General features: G+C 42.7%; 1 non-coding gene across 1 annotated transcript; it reads right to left on the bottom strand.

Annotated features, from left to right (window-relative positions):
• Positions 1–1,220: 1,220 nt before the first annotated feature.
• LOC141687901 (small nucleolar RNA R71) lies at positions 1,221–1,327 on the bottom strand. The gene has a single exon (XR_012561380.1). It is a non-coding gene; the product is annotated as a small nucleolar RNA R71 (small nucleolar RNA).
• Between the last annotated feature and the right edge of the window lie 5,441 nt (positions 1,328–6,768).

The following is a 6,768-nucleotide window of genomic DNA, read 5'->3' as shown; positions in this document are numbered from 1 at the left end:
CATAGGTTCATGTGCGTTGTGCATGATTAGTGGGTAACTCTAACAGTTTTATTTGCCCTATGTAATCAAAAAGGAATAACTTGTGCTTAAATCGTTGTGTTGTCAATTTCTGTAGACATATAGGAACTCAACATAATTGATGACTATTCAACTTCTATCTTAATTGTGGATGCTTGGTAGAATGGTATTAGTACAATGAAAGTTGGCTTTTATCAGTTTCGTGTTATTTGATTAATATCATCACTGTCACATGCTAAAGGTAATAACAATGGCTATAGAAGGAAGTAATAATGAAGTTGTGATCTCATGAGTGTTTTATTATTGATAATTTGAAGTGTTAGTTAAGTGGTTAATTAAGTAGTTAATTATAGTTAATATTTAATCAACAATTTTAAGTGTTATCTTAACATTGAGAAGTAATCATACATTGGTGAGTGAGCTTAATTAGATAATAACTTAGTCTGAGTCTCTGAGGGAACGAACTAGAAAGTATTCTATATTACTTGCGAACGCGTATATTTGCGTGAATATTAGTGCGTGATTTCGCCCTAACAAGTTTTTGGCGCCGCTGCCGGGGACTCGGCGTATTTGTTAAGTTTATGTACTTACCATCATTGGTCATTAGGACTCAGTGATTAGGACGTAGTAGTTAATTACTCTTTTCGGTTGTGTTTCAGGTACTTTAGCAAGCGTTTATGCAAACTCGTTCTCGTGCTCGCAAGAGGACCTTAGATACAGCTGAGGAGAAAGACGAAGTTCTTGATACACCGGAGAAGTTAGATTTTGAGGATTCGGATTCAGGAACTGAGCAGAAAGAACCAGTAAACATGGGAGATCGTATTGTTCAAGCTGATCCAGCTCTTATGGATTTTTCTCGGCCTAAAATTGATGACATTCAGTCAAGCATCCTTCATCCGGCTATTCAAGCTAACACCTTTGAAATCAAGCCGGGCACTATTCAGATGGTGCAGAATTCTGTTTCTTTTGGAGGAGCGGCAACTGAAGACCCCAACATGCACATAAGGAATTTTGTCGAGATCTGCAGCACTTTTAAGTATAATGGCGTGACTGATGAGGCTATCAAGTTGAGGCTTTTCCCATTCTCACTGAGGGATAAGGCTAAAGACTGGTTACATTCTGAACCAGCTGGGTCCATCACTACGTGGCAAGATCTTGCGCAAAAGTTTCTGGTGAAGTTTTATCCAATGGAAAAGACTGCTGCTATGAGGAGTGCTCTTACTCAGTTTGCGCAGCAACCTACAGAATCTATGTGCGAGGCTTGGGAACGCTACAAGGAAATGTTGAGAAAATGTCCACATCATGGAATGCCGGATTGGATGGTAATCACTGGTTTTTATAATGGTTTGGGGGCCCAATCTCGGCCCATGCTCGATGCAGCAGCTGGAGGCGCCTTATGGGCTAAAAGCTATACTGAGGCGTATAATCTTATCGAGACGATGGCCGCAAATAAGCATCAAAACCAAACTTAGAGGATGACGTCAGGCAAGGTCGCAGGTATTCTGGAAGTTGATGCAGCCACCGCTATTGCAGCCCAGCTCCAAGCGCTATCAATGAAGGTTGATTCTTTGGCTACGTATGGAGTTAATCAAATAGCTATGGTTTGTGAGCTTTATGCAGGTTCTCATGCTACGGATCAGTGTTCTCTTGTCAACGAATCTGTTCAGTATGTGAATAATTATCAGCAACAACAGCAGCCTGTGCCAGCGACCTATCATCCTAATAACAGAAATCATCCAAATTTCAGCTGGGGGAATAATCAGAATGCTATTCAGCCACCATATCAGCAAGGAGTGAGTAAACAGTTTAACCCACCTGGATTCCAGCAACCACAGCAGTATGCTACAAGGCAATCATATCCTCAACAGGGAAGTGCAGCTGCACCTACTAGTGCTGATTTTGAGGAACTTAAGCTGTTATGCAAGAGTCAGGCGGTTTCTATCAAGACCTTGGAAAATCAAATCGGTCAATTAGCCAATACAGTGCTCAATCGTCAACCTGGTACTCTTCCCAGTGACACGGAAGTACCAGGCAGGAAGGAAGCTAAAGAGCAAGTCAAGGCTATTACCTTAAGGTCTGGAAAAGTAGCTGATGCTGAAAAGGCAAAAGAAGTCGAAGCTGAAGTTAGAGATGAAGAATCTAAGCAAAAGGAGAAAGCGGCGGAACCAAGGAAGACTACTGTTGAACACACTCTGCCTGAGGCTAATACAGGGGAGAAACAGCTCTATCCTCCACCACCTTTTCCTAAGAGATTGCAGCAACAAAAGCTGGATAGACAGTTCGGGAAGTTTCTGGAGGTGTTCAAGAAACTTCACATCAATATACCTTTCGCTGAGGCTCTGGAACAAATGCCTAGTTATGCGAAGTTTATGAAGACTATTCTTTCAAGGAAGGTGAAACTGGATGACCTTGAAACCGTTGCTCTCACGGAAGAATGCAGCGCTGTTCTGCAGCAAAAGTTACCACCAAAACTGAAAGATCCAGGAAGCTTCACCATTCCTTGCACCATTGGCAATCTAACTTTTGACAAGTGCCTTTGTGATTTGGGAGCAAGCATTAATCTGATGCCGTTGTCGATCTTTAAAAAGCTGGATCCGCCTGATCCAAAACCCACATACATGTCGCTACAATTGGCTGACCGTTCCATTACTTACCCAAGGGGCATAGTTGAGGATGTGCTCGTCAAGGTGGATAAGCTCTTCTTTCCTGCAGATTTTGTTATTCTGGATTTTGAGGAAGATAAGAAGATTCCCATAATCTTGGGGAGGCCTTTCTTGGCTACTGGCCGTACGTTGATAGATGTGCAAAAAGGGGAACTTACTATGCGGGTCCAAGATCAGGATGTGACCTTCAACGTATTCAAGGCAATGAAATTCCCTACAGAAGATGAGGAGTGCTTAAAAGTGGATGTGATTGATTCTGCGATTACTTCGGAACTCGATCACATGCTAATGTCTGATGCATTGGAAAAGGCCTTAGTGGGGGATTTTGACAGCGATGATGAAGATAGCAACGAGCAATTACAATATCTGAACGCTTCTCCATGGAAGCGAAAGCTCGACATACCATTTGAATCTCTTGGTACTTTTGACCTTAAGAATGCTGAAGGGAAGCTCAAACCATCAATAGAGGAAGCACCTACCTTGGAGCTAAAACCACTACCTGAACACTTGAGGTATGCTTTTTTAGGTGATTCATCTACGTTACCTGTTATTATTTCAGCTGACCTTTCAGGTAGTGAGGAAGACAAGCTCTTAAGGATTTTGAGAGAATTCAAATCGGCTATAGGATGGACCATAGCAGACATCAAGGGGATAAGTCCTTCATATTGTATGCATAAAATTCTGTTAGAGGAAGGTAGTAAGCCAACTGTGGAACAGCAGCGAAGACTGAACCCGATCATGAAGGAGGTGGTGAAGAAAGAAATTATGAAATGGCTAGATGCAGGCATCATTTATCCTATTTCTGACAGCTCGTGGGTGAGCCCCGTGCAATGTGTTCCTAAGAAAGGAGGTATCACTGTGGTCGCAAATGAAAAGAATGAGCTCATCCCTACTCGAATAGTTACAGGATGGAGAGTATGCATGGATTATAGGAAATTGAACAAAGCCACAAGAAAGGATCACTTTCCTCTCCCATTCATTGATCAAATGCTTGACAAATGCTTGACAGATTTGTATTGCACCAGAGGATCAGGAAAAGACTACCTTCACTTGTCCGTTTGGCACATTTGCTTTTCGTAGAGTTTCGTTTGGGTTATGTGGCGCCCCGGCCACCTTTCAGAGATGTATGATGGCTATATTCTCTGACATGATTGGAAATAACGTCGAAGTGTTCATGGATGACTTCTCCGTCTTTGGACACTCATATGATGAATGTTTGAATAATCTGCGCGCCGTACTCAAAAGATGCGTGGAAACTAATTTGGTGCTTAATTAGGAGAAATGTCATTTTATGGTGCGTGAAGGCATTATCCTTGGGCATAAGGTCTCTAGCAAGGGTCTGGAGGTGGACAAGGCCAAGGTGGGAGTCATTGAAAATCTTCCCCCACCTAATTCGGTGAAAGGAATCCGTAGTTTTCTCGGTCATGCGGGTTTTTATCGGCGATTCATCAAGGACTTTTCAAAGATATCTAAGCCGTTGTGCAATTTACTCGAGAAAGATGTTCCTTTCAAATTTGATGATGAATGTTTGGCAGCATTTGAGACTCTCAAGGAGAGTTTGATCACGACACCAGTTATTACAGCACCAGATTGGACAGAACCGTTTGAGATGATGTGTGATGCGAGTGACTATGCGGTAGGTGCAGTTCTGGGACAGCGCAAGAAAAATCTCTTCCATGTGGTCTACTATGCGAGTAAGACTTTAAATGGGGCCCAATTGAACTACACCACTACTGAGAAGGAGCTTTTGGCTATAGTCTTTGGCTTTGAGAAATTTCGATCTTATCTGCTTGGTACGAAAGTGACAGTATTCACTGATCATGCAGCTATTCGCTATCTGGTTTCTAAGAAGGATTCGAAGCCGAGACTCATTCTTTGGGTGCTTTTACTTCAAGAATTTGAGTTAGAGATCAAAGATAGAAAAGGTACTGAGAATCAAGTAGCTGACCATCTCTCTAGGTTGGAGAATCCCGATTCTACTTCACAAGATAGGACGTTAATCAATGAATCTTTTCCGGATGAGCAGTTGTTTGCAATTCAGGAGGAAGAACCGTGGTTTGCAGATATTGTAAACTATCTTGTCAGCAATATAATGCCTCCTAATTTGACATCCGCGCAAAAGAAGAAGTTTCTGCATGAGGTGAAGTGGTATATGTGGGATGAACCATATTTGTTTAGACAGGGAGCTGACCAGATTATCAGGAGATGTATCCCGTTCTGTGAGACGGAGGGGATATTACGAGACTGCCATTCCACGGTTTATGGTGGACACTATGGAGGTGAGAAGACGGTAGCTCGTATTCTGCAAGCAGGTTTTTTCTGGCCTACCTTGTTCAAGGATGCTCATCAGTTTGTTTTAAGGTGTGATCGTTGCCAAAGAGTGGGAAATTTGTCAAGGAAGGATGAGATGCCATTAAATGTGATGCTTGAAGTCGAGGTCTTTGATGTATGGGGAATCGATTTCATGGGGCCTTTTATCTCGTCTTGCAATAATCAGTACATCTTGCTGGCAGTCGATTATGTCTCAAAATGGGTCGAAGTTAAAGCTTTACCGACAAATGATGCAAAGGCAGTGCTAAATTTTCTTCATAAGCAAATTTTCACAAGGTTTGGAACGCCTCGGGTAATCATAAGTGATGAAGGATCGCATTTTTGCAACCGTAAGTTCACTTCTATGATGCAGCGTTATAATGTGAATCATCGAGTAGCTACTGCCTATCATCCGCAAACAAATGGTCAAGCGGAAGTGTCTAACAGGGAGATAAAGCGCATTCTAGAGAAGGTTGTTTGTCCGTCAAGGAAGGATTGGTCTTTAAAGCTCGATGAAGCTGTTTGGGCTTACAGAACAGCATACAAAACTCCACTTGGGATGTCACCGTTTCAGTTGGTGTACGGTAAGGGATGTCATCTACCGGCGGAGCTTGAGCATAAGGCCTACTGGGCATTGAAGAAATTGAACCTGGATTTAGATGCAGCTGGTAAGAAAAGAATGCTTCAGCTTAATGAACTTGATGAATTTCGACTTCAAGCGTACGAGAATAACAAGATGTATAAGGAAAAGGTGAAGAGGTGGCACGATAGGAAGCTACATCCTAAGTTATTTGTGCCAGGGCAACAAGTTCTTTTATTCAACTCTCGGCTCCGACTTTTTCCTGGGAAGTTGAAATCAAGGTGGTCTGGACCTTTTATTGTCAAAACCGTGTTTCCACATGGAGCGGTGGAAATTTTTGAGAATGATTCGGACCAAGCATTCAAGGTTAACGGTCAGCGGTTGAAGCACTACTATGGGGACATGGCAAACCGAGAAGTGGTTAGTGCCATTTTGTTGACTACTTGAGAAAGGTACGGAACGTCAAGCTAATGACGAAAAAGAAGCGATGCGTGGGAGGCAACCCATGAATTATTGTTACAGGAACCCTTAGAAGTTAATAACCTATCCAAAAACACAAAAAAATCAGAAAACAGGGGCTGAAAAAAAAAAATTCCAGAGACCCTCTGCGCGCCCGCGCAGCTATGCTGAGCGGCCGCGCAGCTTCTGCGCGCCCGCGCAGAAATGCTGAGCGGCCGCGCAGGGGTCGAGTTCCAGAAATTTTTTACAGTTCAGAAAAAAAAAAGAAAAAAAAAACAAAAACACAAAAACCCATCATAGCCCATAAACCCATGAATTTTTTTCCCATTACCCCATCATTTTATCCCTCAACCCCACTCCTAATCTAATTTAACCTATTCCACACCCTATATATACATACACCTATCCCACATATCTCCCACAAACTTCCTACACTTAAACCCTCTCATAAACATCAAAAATCAGTTCTTACACACTTTTATTCACAAATCAATGGCACCCAAGAGAGCACGCACTATTGACAGCAGCAGCACAGTTCCTACTGCTGATTCATCAAGGGGTACTGCTGCAAGGCCTCGGTTAACTGACAGAGCTGCGGAGGAGGAGTACACTTGTAACACCCCCAGATCCGGGGTCGGGGATCCGGGTCGTCACGGTCTTTCTTTCCACAATATCACTTCACTTAATTAATAATAAATAACCTTATGCTGTGACCCCACACTAACACACACCACAACC

Source organism: Apium graveolens, chromosome 9, assembly GCF_009905375.1.
Source record: "Apium graveolens cultivar Ventura chromosome 9, ASM990537v1, whole genome shotgun sequence".
Taxonomy (NCBI): Eukaryota; Viridiplantae; Streptophyta; class Magnoliopsida; order Apiales; family Apiaceae; genus Apium; species Apium graveolens.
The sequence above is the reverse complement of the archived record's forward strand: the minus strand, read 5'-3'. Positions and strand labels throughout refer to the sequence as shown.